The sequence below is a fragment of the Loxodonta africana genome, chromosome X (assembly GCF_030014295.1).
Source record: "Loxodonta africana isolate mLoxAfr1 chromosome X, mLoxAfr1.hap2, whole genome shotgun sequence".
Taxonomy (NCBI): domain Eukaryota; kingdom Metazoa; phylum Chordata; class Mammalia; order Proboscidea; family Elephantidae; genus Loxodonta; species Loxodonta africana.
In genome coordinates this window covers 174,182,105-174,201,212 of record NC_087369.1, presented here as the reverse complement: position 1 = coordinate 174,201,212, position 19,108 = coordinate 174,182,105, and positions in this window count along the sequence as shown.

Below are 19,108 nucleotides of genomic sequence, written 5' to 3'. Positions count from 1 at the left end.
TAACCCAGTGAGGTGAATTTAGACACACGCCCCAATGCTTGTATATGCTGAATGAAATCTGTGTCTGTATTTTATTGGGAGGGTGGGTAAGGTTGGGGTCCATCTGCTTTTGTCACCATCATTTGAGAGGGGAAAATATTAAATATGTTAATAAACATATCAGCAAAGTATGGAAGGTGTTGCTGTTTTCTTGGGCTTTCAAATTTTTCTCAGCTCAGGTTTTAAATATTAAGGCAGTGATCCATATATTTATCTCTCTGTTCCGCTCTCCTGTCCATGGCTCCCAGACCTACCAAGCATGCATGGTGTACCCTTCTCTCATTAGTAGGGAACTAAAAGGAAGAGAGTAACTAGGTGTTTGGTAAGCTCTCCAGATTCCCTGACTTGTTCCGATGACTTTGCTCCCCTCCATGTCCCTTTTTCTCTGTCCATCACTCTAGCCCCTACCTAGTCAGAACTGGAAGGTTCCTAGAGACCATCACACTCAGTACAGCCTTGCTCCACCCTCCCCCACCCCCCATGCAGGGATGCTGAAATACAAATAGGAGAAGAGATTTGTCCACTGTCACACAACCAGCCCATGGTGGAGTGGGACCAGACTTCAGAAGCCCTAATATCCTGTCTTGGCTTGGAGCAAGCCTAGAGACCTTGGTTGATCCACCTTGCAAAATAAAAGTCTCTAAAAGTATGTTGGGAATTGCTGACCCTGGCTTCCTGTGACACATCCAACCTTAAGGAAATTAAAAAAACAATCTCAAGACTAAGGAAGAGACAAAATTGGACTTTGAACAGTGAACATTATCACCATGAAGTCCTTAGAATGATGTTCACGCACTTTACCTATAAGAGGTCCACATGCCTTTACTGTTTATTTTCCGATGTCCCAATCAAAGCAAATTACAAGTAATTTAGAAAATGGAAAATAATTGCTCACTTTTTCTTACGTGGGAAAGATACTAAAGTTTCTATATGGAAATAGTGCAAATCTGATTTCGTCCCACTACAATAAAGCTAGGAAGAAATAAGAAACCCTGCCATTTATAAACTTTTAAAGGGCTTACATAAACCTTCCTTTAAAATGAAGAAATTGAAAACATAACTGGATGCATAACACCTAAAAACTAAAATTGATAAAGAAAATGCCACATATTAAAAAACAAATGGGATGCAGTCAACACTGTACATAAAGAAAAAAATCATAAGCCTTTCAATTACTGAATGCAGTGGGAGAAAAATGAGTTAAGCATTGAAATCTAGAAATTAGAGAAAGGATAAAAGCACATTACACCTTAGAAAAGCTTTGGAGAATGAGGATTTTTTTTTAAATAAATTGTATAGAAAGAACCAGTTAACCATTTGAAAAACAATAAGCAAAGCTGGATCTCTTCCTCTCAATTTACATTAAAATTGCAGCTGAATTAAAGAGTTAAAGACTGTTTTTGAAGGAAAGCTACTAAAAGATAATAAAGGGTGACTATATTCTCGAATTGAGGAAGGCCCTTCTAAGCATGATATAAAACACCAGAAACTATAAAGGAAAAGATTGAAAAGTTAGTCCATACTAAGAAATGATAATAACAGCAATAATAATAATAATGTACAGCAAAACACTGCCACAGGTCAGTTTATGTAGGAAGCTCCCTCTGAGACAGAGACTAGAGTGCAGCAAGTTGATTGGAGCATGCTCTTAGGGTCAATGCCTGTGGGGGTAGTGAAGGGAGCAGGGTTGGGTAGAGGAGAAATTGGGTGACAATGTAGTCACGACAAGGGCCCCAGCTGAATGTATGGGCATTTCTAGAGTAGAGATAGTCCTTCGCAGTTGTCACAAATTAGGCAAGGGGGCTGGGCCTTTATATTCCAGCATTGGCCAGTCACTGGATGTGAGCATGACCTTGGAAGCAACATGAACTTGTCAAGAAGGGTCTCTGGAGCAACAGGCAATGTCTGGAGAGGGACTTGACTGAGGATTGTAAGCCTCCGACAATCTCAGCTGCTGTAGAAATGAGAGCCTCTGTGCTGCAGGAGCAGGGGTGGGGGGAGATCTTGGCAGTACACCACAACATCTGCTATAGTTCATTTCTCGCTGAGCTGAGACCGTTTTGCCTCATAGAATAAATTCTGAAGCAATTCCTCCATGGTTATGTTGGGCTTCTTTCCCTAAGGAAAACTTACAAGGAGAAGGTCAGTGAAACAAACCAGAGCATCTGCCGCTGCAGCTGGTCTTGAGATCTTAACCAATTCTCATTATCTCCATCCTGTACTACCCATTTTAGATTTCCACTACTCTTGACTAGCATCTCTGCTCGTCTAAGTAGCTTATCTGGTACAGTCACTAAAATCTTTATCCTTGAAAGGTTCGAGTCTCTTGACACCATGTCCTTCTCAGGCTATGACTAGTAAACGTGCCTGGAATTTCCAAGGGATACCTAAGTGCATCACCTGGATGCCGAACTTATTCTTGCCTACCCCCACCTTGTCGCAGTACCCTTATGTCTTTCTGATGATTAGGATCAATTACCCTGCCAGGATGCTGACTCATTTTCTTTTGGCTGGTGCCAACAGTGACCAGGAAAAAGTCATGGATTAAAATTTAATGGGACTCTTGTGATGCTTCCTGGTGAAGGTACTTAACCTTTTGGAGTCAAGAACAGACAGAGCTCTGAGGATGGTAAGCACGATTCAAGTGGGTCACCGGGAGATAAGATGAATGAAACAATTCCTACTTCTACCCCTTGTTTCACAAACCTGTATATTCTATTGTATAATGCTCATTGATTTAGGGTGTATAATGCTTCCTGGTGGCTGGCATCCCATTCTCCCAGGGTATCATCTTCAAGCTGGCACATCAGTTGTGCCTTCAACACACCATTTCAGCCCTCTATTAGGCCATCAGCTTCTGAGTGGTGTGGTATGTGCTAGAATCAGTGGATCCCAGGTCATGTGCCCCAATGTCTCACTTCTTTGGTTGTAAAAAGGATCTCTGGATCCAATCCAATGTTGTATAAAATCATGTCTCAGTGGACCAAACATGCTAAGCTCTCGAATAGCAGTGCTTGCTGATGTGCTCCAGGAAGAAAAGGCAAACTCGTATCCAGAATTTATGCTGATTGCAGTCAATAGGAATCTTTCCCCATCAAGTTTTGAAGGGATCCAGAGTAGTCAATTTGCCCCCAAGTCACTTTTTGGTTTCCTTGAAGGATGGTGCCATGTCAGGGACTCAGCATTGGTCTTGGTTACTGGCAAGGACAATAGTCAAATCAGCCTTGGTGAGTAAGTGACCGTTCTGTTGTGCCCACATACAACCTACAACTCTGCCATTATGGTATGGTTGCCAGGTTTAGTAAATAAAACATAAGACACCCAGTTAAATTTGAATTCCACATAAATGAAAAAAAAATTATCATATATTTGTTTCATTTAAGGTCACACTGTCCCTGGGATTCTCCTGGCCCATGACTGAGTATAGCTGACATACTAGACAGGGATGCTTCTACCAAAAGCAGGACTCCTCCAGCAAGCAGTGTTTGTTCTGGGGTTCCCCATAGGCCTGACTGAGACTTTGTCAGACCTGTTCTGCAGTCTAAGACTCTTACATCTAATCCTCCTTGCTTCTCCCTCTCCTTTTGCAGGCCTCTAAAGAAGTCCCTATCAAGACCTCATTGTGGTCTGAAGGTTCTTCCTACCTACTCCTGCTCCTTCTTCTCTTTCTTTCATGGGCATTTCCACCAAAAAATTTATTTCTTTTTTTTTTTAATTTTTATTGAGCTTCAAGTGAACGTTTACAAATCACCACCGATAAATTTCTTGCTGGTCTAGTTGCAACTTGGCATCTGCTTCCCAGATGACCTGAGCTGACACAGTTGATACCAGGAATAATACAAGAACGCATATGGTAGATAGGGCTCTGGGATTGGATCACTCACTACCTGGCTGGCAAGGAGCAACCCATCCTGAGTGGTCTGGTGGGGCACAGATAGTACCTGGCACAATATGAACACCCAATTCCTAAAGATTTCACTGGTGGTTACTTGGGAAAACATCCCGGTGGAGGGAAACTCCTTCCCAATTCAGACATTTGAAGGCTATGGGAAGAAAATTGTATACAAGGAGAGTGGAGTCGGTCAGTTATTATTAAATTGTCTTGATGCAGGGCGATAATAAGAAATTAAGGGTAATTAAAAAGTAGTTAAAGGCAAAATATGAGAGTCCAAGGGCCTCTTTGGAAGCTTCCAAAGAGGGCTTTATAGCCTGCACTGGGAGAGCAGACATAGATGAGGGGCAAATGTAGAACTTAAGAGTTAGATTTGCAAATCTCCAGAGATGATTAATTTGTGCAGCCAAGGCATGTCTATTAGGCTAAAGTGAAGGCCCTGATTGGGAAAACCTGGGACTCTGAAACAGAATAGGGACGTCCGCATAGGTACCTTCAGGGACTGAGACTTTACAGACTTCCCTGTGTCAGGTGGCAGAGAAAGCTGAGAGCTTTGAGATGTGCAGGAAAGGGATCTGCAGCAGGTCCAGGCCACAGTGTAAGCATAAGCAGCCGCCTGGACCATATAATCCAACAGAGCCTACGGTGTCAGATGTGGTGCACTGGGTTGAGCTCTAGGATGAATTATTAGAGGGAAGAAAAGCATGAGGAAAGCAGATCATGTAGGGCTTCTTTGTCATTTATAAAGGCTTTGGCTGTTACTCTGAGGATGAGAGTTCATGAATGGAGAAATGAACTGATCTGCCTTAGTTTTAAAGGATCACTCTAGCTACAGTGTTAAAATTAGTCTGCCAAAGCCCATGCTTACCTTGTTTATCGGGCTATCAGTCCCTGGGGAAGGACAAAGACAATGATATCATGTAGGAAATTATTGCAATAGTCCAGGTGAAGGTTCATGGTAGCCAGGACTGGGATGGCACAGGGGTGGATTAGCCAATAAAAAAGGTAAGCACAGGCTTAGTTGTGCTTACTTACTAAACTCGTCAACACTTTCACATGGGTTTCACCATGCCACATCAAAATGAAACCCACGTGAAAGTGTTCACCACAGATTAGTAAATACAAGTAAGCCTGTGTTTACTGGCTTACTGAGTCATCTGCCCCTGTCAGGGATTATAAATTTGAAAAGAGGCTTTGATTCTGTAGGAAGGTGCTGTGGGGTTGGGAGAGAGACAGATGTCAGCCATACCCAGAACCAGAATCTTCGATGTGGTGAAAAAATGTGAAATTGTTCACTACGGATTAGTAAGTAAGCACAAGTAAGCCCATGCTTACCTTGTTTATCAGATAATACTGCCCCTGGGTGGCAACAGTGGAAGAAATGAGGACACCAATTATTGTTAGGGTTGAAACAATAACATTTGCTGATGAATTGGATAAAATTCTTCAGGTGAGACTTTTCTCTCCATTATATCACTTAAATTCTCAGTCTCATCATACCTGGAGCTCCAAGTCAGATAGCAAATCGAAGGGGTCCTGTACCTCTTGATTAGTGTGTCTTTGAAAATTCAAGATTTAAGAGTGGATACTGACACTGACACTGTGATGGTTGCCTTATCTTGCTGGGCACATTCAATCTAGCTCAACTTGTACACTCATAGTTTGAGCTGAATAGGTATGCAGCATGCTTAATTCTTTGATAAATGTAGTTTTGCCTGGGCTCCAGTGAAGCTGAGAGGGAACTGAATTAAAGGCAGACAAGTAAAACTCTCATACAGATAATTCCCACTAGGATAAGAATAAACTCATGGGAAATGCAGCATTATGATTTCTCCAAGGTCAAATATGCATGTTTCAAGTAAAGGACTTGGGGAAAATTCATAACACGGACATGAGGGGTGGTCCAAAGTGCATGATAGTCCCTTGTAATACTTCCCACAAGGACTCGGGCACAGTGGAGAGTAACACAGTATATGGTTTCTTTGCCAGATCATGGGCTTTTAAAAGTTTCAGGGGCTGTGCTAAAAGTAACTGATCACCTCAAAATAGAGACCCAGTCTTGATGTAGATTTCAAACCTGTTTTATATTTCAACAGCAGCCTGCAATGAAGTCAGTTAGGTGTTTCCTATCTTTTTCTCCTAGTTTGACTGATAGCAAGGGAAATACTATCAGCCAAACACATGGCAGTCAAAATTCAGATTCAACTTGTCAGGGGGCAATGTGGTATTAACTCCATGTCAAGAAATATTGGCCCTTCATGAGGAAAAGTATCATGTTCTATTTTTAGCCCTTGATTAGATCCTGATCCAAGAGATAGTAAAAGAAGCCAGCATTTTAAGTGGCAGCCAAGTTAAAGGAAGACTGTAGGGTAGTGCTATTCAGCTATATGCATCTCTTCCTAATGGAATCAGCTTTGCTCTCCCCTGAGGCATGCTGGGGATGAATTCAGGATGGTCTCAGGCTAAGGTACAAGGCCTGGAGTGGCATGATTGGGGCGGTGGCCAAGGTCGAGGAATGCCTTAGCAACAAGAAGGGAAATATCTGGGCCTGGATGTGAAGCCCCTGGGAACACTGACTGCCCAAGGACATGGGAGAAAACAAGGAGCCTTGGTCCCAACTGGAATGGTATATAAGCTTGGGTCCCTTGCTAGGTGGTTGCGGAAAATACTCCAGCTGGCCGCCACTGGAGAGCAGCTGCTTGCCTGTGTCAGTAAGTTTCCCTGAACGTATGAACCTGGAAAGGGCTATGTGTCAGTTCTTCAGATTATCTTGCCAGGTCACACAGTGAGGGTCTTTCCTTGCTGGGGCTGTCCCCAACAAAGACTTTTGGTCAAAAGTCCAGAGAAGGAAGAGCATTCATGCACGTAAGCTTTGGAGAAGGCTGGGGGAAAGCTTATTGACCTCAGGACTCGAAGAGTGTTGCTAATTACAAAATGAAGGGGAGAAATTGTCTTCTGACCCACTTCCCAGTAAAAGAAGTGAAAACTATAAACACACACAACATTTAAAGCCTGTGGAAATGGCCTGAAGGAAAAACAGCAAATGAAGAAGCATCTATTCAATAACATCTATGAAAATTCAGTAGGAAAGGCAAAAACTCATTACCTTCGAATTGATTCCGACTCACAGCAACCCTATAGGACATAGTAGAACTGCCCCACAGGGTTTCCAACGAGCGATTGGCAGACTCGAACTGCCGACTTTTGGTTAGTAGCTGAACCCTTTAACAACTGCGTCGCCAAAACTTCAAGAAAGGCAAGAGTCTATGGTATTTGAATGAAAACCCCTCCCTTCCTTCCCAGCTCAGGGAGGCAGAGACTCCACTTCAGAACCACTACTGTCAAAAACACTGGGCTCCCTATCCCCCCAGCACCCAGACAGAGTGCTTTATTCCAAGCAGGAGCAGGACATCAGTGTTTCTTATCCTGTCCCCAGTTACCCATTGCTCAGACTAAGTTTCAGGCAAGTGTGGTTGTGAGGTGAGGGCTCCCTTCTTCCCCACAACCCCTACTCGTGAAATAAGAAGGTGGAATAAGAACATTTTCAGACAAACAAAAACTGAGCAAATTCCTCACTATAAGAACTCGCTTAAAGGAAATACTAAAAGATGTTTTTCCAGCAGAAGAAAAGTGATCCCAGTTGAAAGTTCAAAGATGCAGGGAGTAACAAAGAGCAAAATAAATGGTAAATGTATGGGTAAATTTAAATGAATATTGATTGTACAAAATAATATAATAGTTATTTGTAGATGCATATACATATGTATGTATGTGTTTGTATCTGTGTGTGCGCGCCTATATATACATATAATAATAGTATGTATCTTGGAAGAAGTACAGCATTGGGAGAATGCTCCTTAGAAGTGAGGATAGTGAGACTTTGTCTCGTTTACTTTGAACGTGTGATCAGGAGGGACCAGTATCTGGAGAAGAACATCATGCTCGGTAAAGTAGAGGTAAGTGAAAAAAGAGAAAGACCCTCAATGAGATGGATTGATACAATTCTTAACAATGAGCTCAAACATAGCAATGATTGTGAGGATGGCATAGGACCAGGCAGTGTTTCCTCCTCTTGTGCAGGGGGTCACGATGAGTCAGAACTGACTCAACAGCACCTAACAGCAACAACATAAATATTATATACATTATATTTATTAATATCATATATAAATATAAAGTAAATATTAAATATATTTATACCCAATAAAATATACATGTTTATAGATATATTAAATAAATATATACAGGCATACCTCAGAGATATTGCAAGTTCAGTTCCAGACCACCACAATAAAGCAAATATCTCAATAAAGTAAGTCGCTCGAATTTTTTGGCTTCCCAATGCATGCAAAGGTTATGTTTACACTATACTGTAGTCTATTGAGTGTGAAATAACATTATGTCTAAAAAAACAATGTACATGCCTTAATTAAAAAATTATACCTAAAAAACACTAACGATAATCTGAGCATTCAGCAAGTCATTATCTTTTTGTTGGTGGATGGTCTTGCCTCAATGTTGATGGCTGCTGACTGATCAGGGTGGTGGCTTCTGAAAGTTGGGATGGCTGTGGCAATTTCTTAAAATAAGGCAACAATGAAGCTTGCCACATCCATTGACTCTACCTTTCACAAAAGATTTTTCTCTAGCATGTGATGCTGTTTGATAGCATTTTACCCACAGTAGAATTTCTTTAAAAATTGGAGTCAATTCTGTCAAAACCTGTCACTGCTTTGTTAACTAAATTTATGCAATACTCTAAATCCTCTGTTGTCATTTCAACAATATTCACAGCATCTTCACCGGAAGTAGATTCCATTTCAAGAAACCACTTTCTTTGCTCATCCATAAGAAGCAACTTCTCACCAGTTAAAGTGTTATCATGAGATTGTAGCAATTCAGTCACATCTTCAGGCTCCACTTCTAATACTATTTCTCTTGCTATTTCCACCAGCTCTGCAGTTACTTCCTTTGCTGAAGTCTTGAACCCCTCAAAGTCATCCACGAGGATTGGAATCAACTTCTTCCAAACTCCTATTAATGTTGATATTTTAACCTCCTCCCATGAATCATAAATGTTCTTAATGGCATTTAGAATGGTGAATCCTTTCCAGAAGGTTTTCAATTTTCTTTGCTCAGATCCATAGAGGAATCACTACCTACGGCAGCTATAGCCTTATGAAATGTATTTCTTAAATAATAAGACTTGAAAGTCAAAATTACTTCTTGATTTATGGGCTACAGAATGGTTGTTGTGTTAGCAGACATAAAAAAGACATTAATCTTCTTGTATATCTCCACCAGAGCTCTTAGGTGACCAGGTGCAACGTCAATGCACAGTAATATTTTTAAAGGACTCTTCTGAGCAGTAGGTCTCAACAGTGGGCTTCAAATATTCAGTAAACCATGTTGTAAATAGATGTGCTGTCATCCAGGCTTTCTTATTCCATTTGTAGAGCACAGGCAGAGCAGATTTAGCATAATCCTTAAGGACTCTAGGATTTTCAGAATGGTAAATGAGCATTGGCTTCAACTTAAAGTCACCATCTGCATTAGCCCCTAACAAGAGAGTCAGCCTGTCCTTTGAAGCTTTGAAGCCAGGCATTGGCTTCTCCTCTCTCGCTGTGAAAGTCCTAAACGGCATCTTCTTCCAATATAAGGCTGTTTACACTGAAAATCTGTTTTTAGTGTAGCCACCTTCAATCATCTCAGCTAGATCTTCTGGAGAAGTTGCTGCAGCTTCTATCTGCACTTGCTGCTTCACCTTGCACTTGCACTTCTATGTTATGGAGACGGGTTCTTCCCTTAAACCTCATGACCCAACCTCTGCTAGCTTCACACTTTTCTTCAGCAGCTTCCTAACCTCTCTCAGCCTTTGCAGAATTGAATACAGTGTCTTCATTGGAGTAGCACTTTTAATTTCCTCCAAGAACTTTTCTTTTGCATTCACAACTTGACTTTGCTTTCAGCCTATCTTGGCTTTTGACATGCTTTCCTCACTAAGCTTAATCATTTATAGCTTTTGATTTATAGTTAAAGATTTTTGATTCTTCCCTTCACTTGAACACTTAGGCCATTGTAGGGTTATTAATTAGCCTATTTTCAATATTGTCATGTCTCAGGGAATAGGAAGGCCTGGGGAGAGGGAGAGAGACCAGAGAATGACCAGTCAGTGCAGCAGTCAGATACACGCACAACATTTATCAATTAAGATCGTCACCTTATATGGGGGCAGTTCGTGGTATCCTGAAACAATTACCATAGTAACATCAGAGATCACTGATCAGAGATCACCATAAGAGACACAGTAACAATGAAAAAGTTTGAAATATTGTGAGAATTACCAAAATGTGACACAAAGACATGAAGTGAGCACAAGCTGTTGGAAAAATGGTGCCGATAGATTTGCTTGATGCAGGATTGGCACAAACCTTCAATTTGTAAAAGACACAGTACCTGTGAAGTGCAATAAAGTGGAGCACAACAAAACAAGGTAGGCCTATAAAAACAAGTATATATTTGTACTTATATATTTGTCAAAGCTCTCTCTCTGTGTGTGTGTGTGTGTATATATATATATATAAATATATATATATAAAATTTTAAATCTGAAAATCATTTGGTCTACTATGCCAGGAATGGCAAATTGAAGAGGAATGGCATTGCATTCATCACTGAAAAGAATATTTCAAGAACTGTTCTGAAGTACAACACCAGTACAAGGCCAGGGGTCGACTGCACAACAGACTATCAACTGCTCATATGCAAGTTCAAGTTGAAACTGAAGAAAATTAGAAAATGTCCACAAGAGCCAAAGTACAACCTTGAGTATATCCCACCTAAACTTACAGACCATCTCAAGAATAGATTTGATGCATTGAACACTAATGACCAAAGATGAGATGAGCGGTGGAATGACATCAAGGACTTCATACATGAAGTAAGCAAGAGGTCATTAAAAATATAGGAAAGAGGAAGTGGGGCCAAGATGATGGAGTAGTCAGACACTCCTGGTGGCCCCTCTTACAACAAAGACACTAAAAAACAACTGAATTGATTATATATATGACAAGCTAGGAGCCCTGAACATCAAAGGCAAGGTTAAGAAATCAGACTGAAGGGCAGGGGGAGGGAGAGACGGTTCAGAAGCAGTGAGAGGTTGCTGGACCTAGTTCATCAGGAACTGGTGCCCCTCTGCCCAGTCCCCTGGCACGACCCTGTAAGGCTGGTGGTAGCATGCTGGATGCAGTTTTCTCAGCACAGAGAGAGAGCAGCAAAGTCTACTCACACCTCAGGAATTGGTGAAGAATAGCACTTTCGGCAAAAGTTAAGTGCTAGTGTCTAATTTACCATGCAGATCTAAAAGCACCCATGTCAAAAGAACTCTCTCCCATTTATTTAATCCCTCCTCCCTCTTCCCCAGTCCCTGAGCCAGCTTCAGTGACATTTGATTTCCCTGGGCCTGAGATAGGTTCTGCTGCATGTCCTGAGCCATTCTCCTGGACTTGGAGAGGGAACGAATTAACAAATGGGGAAAAAAAACTGCCAGATCCCCTAAGCTGGGAACTTAAGGCAGAAGTGGCTCCTGTCCAGGCATAAACTGTCCACAGATTTTTAATGCCTTTCACCCCCGCATGGACCCGTGTGGCCCCATTTCAGCAGCTAGGCCTTTGTCGTTACAGTGCAAGGTTATATGTGCCTGAGGTCTGACTTTAACTGTTTCAGCTGTTCAGTGGAGAGGCAGGTTTTAGATGTTTGACACCACTCTGCCTATTAAGCTGGGCCCTCAGCTACCCACATCAGGGGCCTGAGGACTGGTGGCTCCACCCATACCACCTAGCCACCTGCGACGGAGGTCCAAGGATAAATGGTGCCTCCCAGTCCTTACAGTTAAAAGCATTGGGTGTCTATGGCATGGCTGCAGAGCCCACCCAACTGTGTGCTCTAGAGAACAGGGAAGAGCATTCCTCACAGACACTTGGGGGATGGTCTTCAGCCCCCTGTCTTAATAGGCAGAGTGGTGTCTATGGCATGGCTGCAGAGTCCACCCACCTGTGCACTCTAGAGAACAGGGACACTCCTTTCTAACAGAGTGTGACCCCCTGCTGCAACCAGAAACATGTGCATACACCAATCACCACTGCTCCTCTAAGACCATAGGTGAGAGCCTGCTCCACACACTTGGTGACCTTCTTGGACACCTGAGCTGAATCCGTACAAGAAAAGTGAATGGACTCCTAGGCTCATATACTTGGTAACAGCTCTAGCCATCTGGTAACAGGGTGTTAGAGCTTCAAAGGTTCCGATAATCAAGCTAGGTAACTCGAGCAGCCTATTTGGGTATATCAAGACAAAACAAGGCAAGAAACTAGGACACAGTAAACAAACATAAAATACATTAATACATTACTTATACATGGCTTGGAAACAACAGGTCAACATCAAATCACATAAAGAACCAGACCATGATTTCTTTAACAAGCTCCCAAAACAAAGAATCAAGGAATCCTTTGGATGAAGATGTATTCCTGGAATTTTGAGAAATAGAATACAAAAGATTGATATACAGAACTCTTCAAGAGATCAGGAAGGAGAACAGGCAAAATGCAGAACAAGCCAAGGAACACACATATAAAGCAGTTGAGGAAATTAAGAAGGTTATTCAAGAGCATAATGACAAATTTAATAGGCTGCAAGAATGCATAGAGAAAGCAATCAGAAATTCTGAAGATTGACAATAAAATTTCAAAATTAGACAACTCAGTAGAAAGTCAGAGGAGCAGAATTGAGGAAATGGAAGTCAGAATTAGAGAGATTGAAGATAAAACACTTAGCACCAATATATTTGAAGAAAAATCAGATAAAATAATTCAAAAAATGAAGAAAACCTAAGAATCATATGAGACTCTATTAAGAGACGTGACATATGAGAGATTGGAGTGCCAGAACAGGGAGGGAAAACAGAAAATACAGAGAGAATTGTTGAAGATTTGTTGACAGACAACTTCCCTGAAACCATGAAAGATGAGGAGATATCTGTCCAAGATGCTCATTGAACCCCACACAAGGCAGATCCCAAAAGAAACTCACCAAGACATATTACAATCAAGCTTGCCAAAACCAAAGATAAAGAGAGAATTTTAAGAGTGGCTGGGGATAAATGAAAAGTCGCCTACAAAGGAGAGTTAATAATAAGCATGGACTACTCAGGAGAAACCATGTAGGTAAGAAGGCCATGAGATGAAATATATAAAGCCTTGAAGTAAAAAAAAAAAAAAAATTACTAGCTAAGAACCACATATCCAGCAAAACTGTCTCTTAAATATGAAGGCAAAATTAGGACATTTACAGATAAACAGAAGTTTAGGGAATTTGAGAAACCAAACCAAAACTACAAGAAATACTAAAGGGAGTCCTCTGGTTAGAAAATCAATTACATCAGGTAACAACCCAAGACTAGAACACAGAACAGAGAAACCAGGTATCAACCCAGATAGGGAAATCACAAAAATAAATCAAGATAAAAAAGCACTCAAAACAGGGAAACAGAGACATCGTTATGTAAAAGATGACAACATTAAACCAATAAAGAGGGACTAAAAAATGTAGCCATAGATCTTTAATACGGAGAGGACGTCAAGGCAATGAAGAGAGATAAAAGTTCGGTTTAAACTTAGAAAAATAGGGATAAATAATAAGGTAACCACAAAAGAGACTAACAATCTTATACATCAAAATAAAATACAAGGAAAACAAAAAGACTCAGCAAAAACAAAATAAACAACAATGAAAAACAGGAGAAGACAATTTATAAAGAAAAACTACTCAGCACAAAAAATTAAGTGGAAAAAAGAAACTGTCAACAACACTCAAAAGGGACATCAAAATGACATCACTGAAGTCATACCTATCCATAATTATGCTGAATATAAATGGACTAAATACACCAATAAAGAGACAGAGAGTGACAGAAGTAACAACAAAACACAATCCATCTATATGCTGCCTACAAGCAACATACCTTAGACTTAAAGACACAAGCAAACTAAATAAAACTCAAAGGATGGAAAAAAAAATATCAAGCAAACAAAAATAAAAAAAGAACAGGAGTGGCAATACTAATTTCTGACAAAGTAGACTTTTAAATTTAAATCTACTGCAAAGGATAAGGAAGAACACTATATAATGATTAAAGGGCCAATATACCAGGAGGATATTACCATGTTAAATATTTATGCATCCAAAGACAGGGATTCAAGATACATAAAACAAGCTCTAAAAGCATTGAAAAGTGAGATAGACAGCTCCACAATAATAGTAGCAGACTTCAACACATCCCTTTCGGTGAAGGACAGAACATCCAGAAAGAAGCTCAATAAAGACATGGAAGATCTAAATGGCGCAATCAACCAAGTTGACCTTGTAGATATATACAGAACACTCCACTCAACAGCAGCAAATGTACTTTCTTTTCCAATGCTCATGGAATATTTTCTAGAATAGACCACATATTAGGTCATAAAGCAAGACTTAACGAAATCTAAAACATGGAAATATCACAAAGCATCCTCTCTGGCCATAAAGCCATAAAAGCAGAAATCAATAACAGAAAAGGCAGGGTAAAGAAATCAAACACATGGAATCTGAACAACACCTAGCTCAAAAATGGCTGGGTTATAGAAAAAATTAAGGACAGAATAAAGAAATTCATAGAATCCAATGAGAATGAAAACATTTCCTATCAGAATCTTTGGGACACAGCTAAAGCAGTAATCAAAGGTAAATTTATAGCAATAAATGCACACCACTGAAAAGAAGAAAGGGCCAAAATCAAAGAACTATCCCTACAACTTGAACAAACAGAAAGAGAACAACAAAAGAAACCCTCAGACACCAGAAGAAAGCACATAATAAAAACTAGAGCAGAATTAAATGAAATGGAGAACAGCAAAACAGCTGAAAGAGTTAACAAGACCAAAATCTGGTTCTTTGAAAAGATTAACAAAGTCGATAAACCATTGGCCAGACTAGCAAAAGAAAAAGAGGAGACAAAGCAAATAACCCCAATAAGAAATTAGATGGGCAATATCACAACAGAACCAACTGAAATTAAAAGAATCATATCAGATTACTATGAAAAATTGTATTCTAACAAATTTGAAAACCTACAAGAAATGGACAAATTCCTAGAGATACACTATCTAACTAAACTAACAAAAACAGAGGTAGAACAACTAAGTAAACCCTTAACAAAAGAAGAGATTGAAAAAGCAATTAAAAAACTCCCCCTCCCCCCAAAAAGCCCTGGCCCTGATGGCTTCACTGTAGAATTCTACCAAACTTTCAGAGAAGAGTTAACACGACTACTACTAAAGGTATTTCAGAGCATAAACAAGGATGGAATACTCTCAAACTCATGCTATGAAGCCAGCATTTCCCTGATTCCTAGACCAGGTAAGGACACCACAAAAAAGATTACAGACCTATATCCCTCATGAACTTAGAAGCAAAAATCCTCAAGAAAATCCCAGCCGATAGAATTCAACAACATATCAAAAAATAATTGACCACGACCAAGTGGGATTCATTCCAGGTATGCAGGGATGATTCAACATTAGAAAAAAAAATGTAACCTATCATATAAATAAAACAAAGGACAAGAATCACACGATTTTGTCAATAAGTTCAACACCCATTCATGATAAAAATTCTCAGCAAAACAGGAATAGAAGGAAATTTCCTCAACAAAATAAAGAACATTTATGCAAAACCAACAGCCAACATCATCCTAAATGGAGAGAGTCTGAAAGCATTTCCCTTGAGAACAGGACCCAGACAAGGCTGCCCTTTATCACCACTCTTATTCAACATTGTGCTATAGGTCCTAGCCAGAGCAATTAGGCTAGATAAAGAAATAAAGGGCATCCAAATTGTCAAAGAAGGAGTAAAATTATCTCTATTTGCAGAGGACACGATCTCATATACAGAAAACCCTAAGGAATCCTCAAGAAAACTGCTGAAACTAATAGAAAAGTTCAGCAGAGTATCAGGATACCAGTATCAGGATAACAAATCAGTCGGATTCCTATACACCAACACAGAGAACGTTGAAGAGGAAATTACCAAATCAATGTAATTTAGAATAGTTCCCAAAAAGATAAAATACTTGGGAACAAATCTAACCAGAGTCATAAAAGACCTATACAAAGAAAACTACAAGACACTACTGCAAGAAACCAAAAGAGACCTAATAAGTGGAAAAACATACCTTGCTCATGAATAGGAAGACTGAACGTTGTAAAAATGTCTATTTTACCAAAAGCGATCTGAGATACAATGCGATCTCGATCCAAATTTCAATGACATTTTTTAATGAGACCAAGAAATAAATCACCAACTTCATATGGAAGGGAAAGAGGTCCTGGATAAGTTAAACATTACTGAAAAAGAGCAAAATGGGACTGCTCACTCTACCTGATTTTAGAACATATTATATGTCACAGTAGTCAAAACAGCCTGGTACTGGTACAACAACAGATACACAGACCAATGGAACAGAATTGAGAACCCAGGCATGCATGAGAATCCATCCATGCATGAGCAGCTGATATTTGACAAAGGCCCGAAGTTAATTAAATGGGAAAAAGACAGTCACTTTAACAAATGGTGCTGGCATAACTGGATATTCATCTCAAAAAAAGGAAACAAGACCCATACCTCACACCATGTGCAAAAACTAACTCAAAATGAATCAAAGACCTAAATATAAAATCTAAAACGATAAAGATCGTGGAAGAAAAAAATATGGACAAAGCTAGAAGCCCTAATACCTGATGTAAACAGTATACAAAACATTACTAACGATGCACAAACACCAGAAGAGAAACTAGATAACTGGGAGCTCTTAAAGATCAAACACCAATGTTCATCCAAAGACCTCTCCAAAAGAGTAAAAACATTACCTTACAGACTGGGGAAAAGTTTTTGGCTATGACAATTCCAATCAGCTTCTGACCTCTGAAATCTACATGACACTGCAAAAACTCAACAACCAAAATACAAATAACCCATAAAAATGGGCAAAGGACATGATCAGGCACTTCATCAAAGAAGACGTTCCAGTGGCTGAGAGATAAAGGAGGAAGTGCTTACGATCATTAGCCATTAGAGAAATGCAGATCAAAACTACAAGGAGATACCATCTCAACCCAACAAGGCTGGCATTAATCCAAAGAACACAAAATAATAAATGTTGGAGAGGTTGTGGAGAGACTGAAACACTTATACACTGCTTGTGGGAATGTAAAATGGCACAACCATATTGGAAATCGATTTGGCACTTCTTAAAAAGCTAGAAATAGAACTACCATACGATGCAGCAATTTTGCTTCTTGAACTATATCCTAGAGAAATAAGAGCCTTCACACAAACAGATATATGCACACCCATGTTCATAGCAGCACTGTTTACAACAGCAAAAAGATGGACACAACCAAGGTGCCCATCAATGGAAGAATGGATAAACAAGTTATGGTATATTCACACAATGGAATGCTATGCAATAATAAAGAACAAAGATGAATCTGTGAAACATCTCATACCGTGGAGGAATCTGGAAGGCACTATGCTGAGTGAAATTAGTCAGTTGCAAAAGGACAAATATTGTATGAGACCACTGTTATAAGAACTGAAGAAAAAGTTTAAACACAGAAGAAAATATTTTTTAACTGTTATGAGCGTTGGTAGGGAGGGAGAGACGTATTCACTAATTAGATAGACAAGAACTATTTTAGGGGAAGGGAAAAACAACACACAATACAGGGGAGATCAGCACAACTGGACTAAACCAAAAAGCAAAGACGTTTCCTGAATACAGCCGAATACTTTGAAGGCCAGAGTAGCATGGATGTGGTTCTGGGGACCATGGTTTCAGGGGACACCTAGGTTGATTGGCATAACAAAACATATTAAGAAAATGTTCTGCAACCCACTTTGGTGAGTGCCATCTGGTGTCTTAAACACTAGCAAGTGGCCATCTAAGATGCATCAATTGATCTCAACCCACCTGGAGCAAAGGAAAATGAAGAATACCAAAGATGTAAGGTAAAGATAAGCCCAAGAGACAGAAAGACAAAAAAAAAAAAAAAGCCACAAACTCGCTGCCATCCAGTCGATTCTGACTCATAGCGACCCTATAGGACGGAGTAGATCTGCCCCAGAGAGTTTCCAAGGAGAGCCTGGTGAACTTAAACTGCCGACCTTTTGGTTAGTAGCCATAGCTCTTAACCACTACACCACCAGAGTTTGCAATGAGACAGAAAGGGCCACATAAACCAGAGACTACATCAGCCTGAGACCAGAAGAACTAGATGGTGCCTGGCTACCACCGATCAAGGCCCTGACAGGGAACATAACAGAGAATCCCTGATGGAGCAGGAGAACAGTGGGATGCAGACCTCAAATTCTCGTAAAAAGACTAGAGTTAGTGGTCTGACTGAGACTAGAGGGACCCTGGAGGTCATGGTCCCTGGACCCTTTGTTAGCCCAAGACTGGAACCATTCTTGACTCCAACTCTTCAGAAAGGGATTGGACTGGAGTATAAGACAGAAAATGATACTGGTGAGGAGTGAGCTTCTTGGCTCAAGTAGACATGTGACACTATGTGGGCAACTCCTGTCTGGAGGTGAGCTGGAATGGCAGAGGGAGATAGGAGTTGGTTGAATGGACACGGGGTGGAGAGGAGGAGTGTGCTATCTCATTAGTGGGAGAGCAGCTAGGAGTACATAGCAAGATGTGTATAATTTTTTATATGAGAGACTGACTAGATTTGCAAACTTTTACTTAAAGTACGATAATAAGAAAAATACAGGAAAGAAAGAAAAAACCAAAATGCATGTCAGAAGAGACTTGGAAACTTGTTTCTGAACACAGAGTAGCTAAAGCAAAACAGAAGAAATGATGAAGTAAAAGAGTAGAACAAGATATTTCGAAGAGTGGCTAGAGAAGACAAAGTATTATAACGACATGTACAAAGACCTGGAGTTCAAAAACCAATAGGGATGAATACACTCAGCATTTCTTAATTTGAAAGAATTGAAGAGAAAATTCAAGCCTGAAGTTGCAATATAGAAGGATTCTATGGACAAAATATTGAATGACGAAGGAAACATCAAACA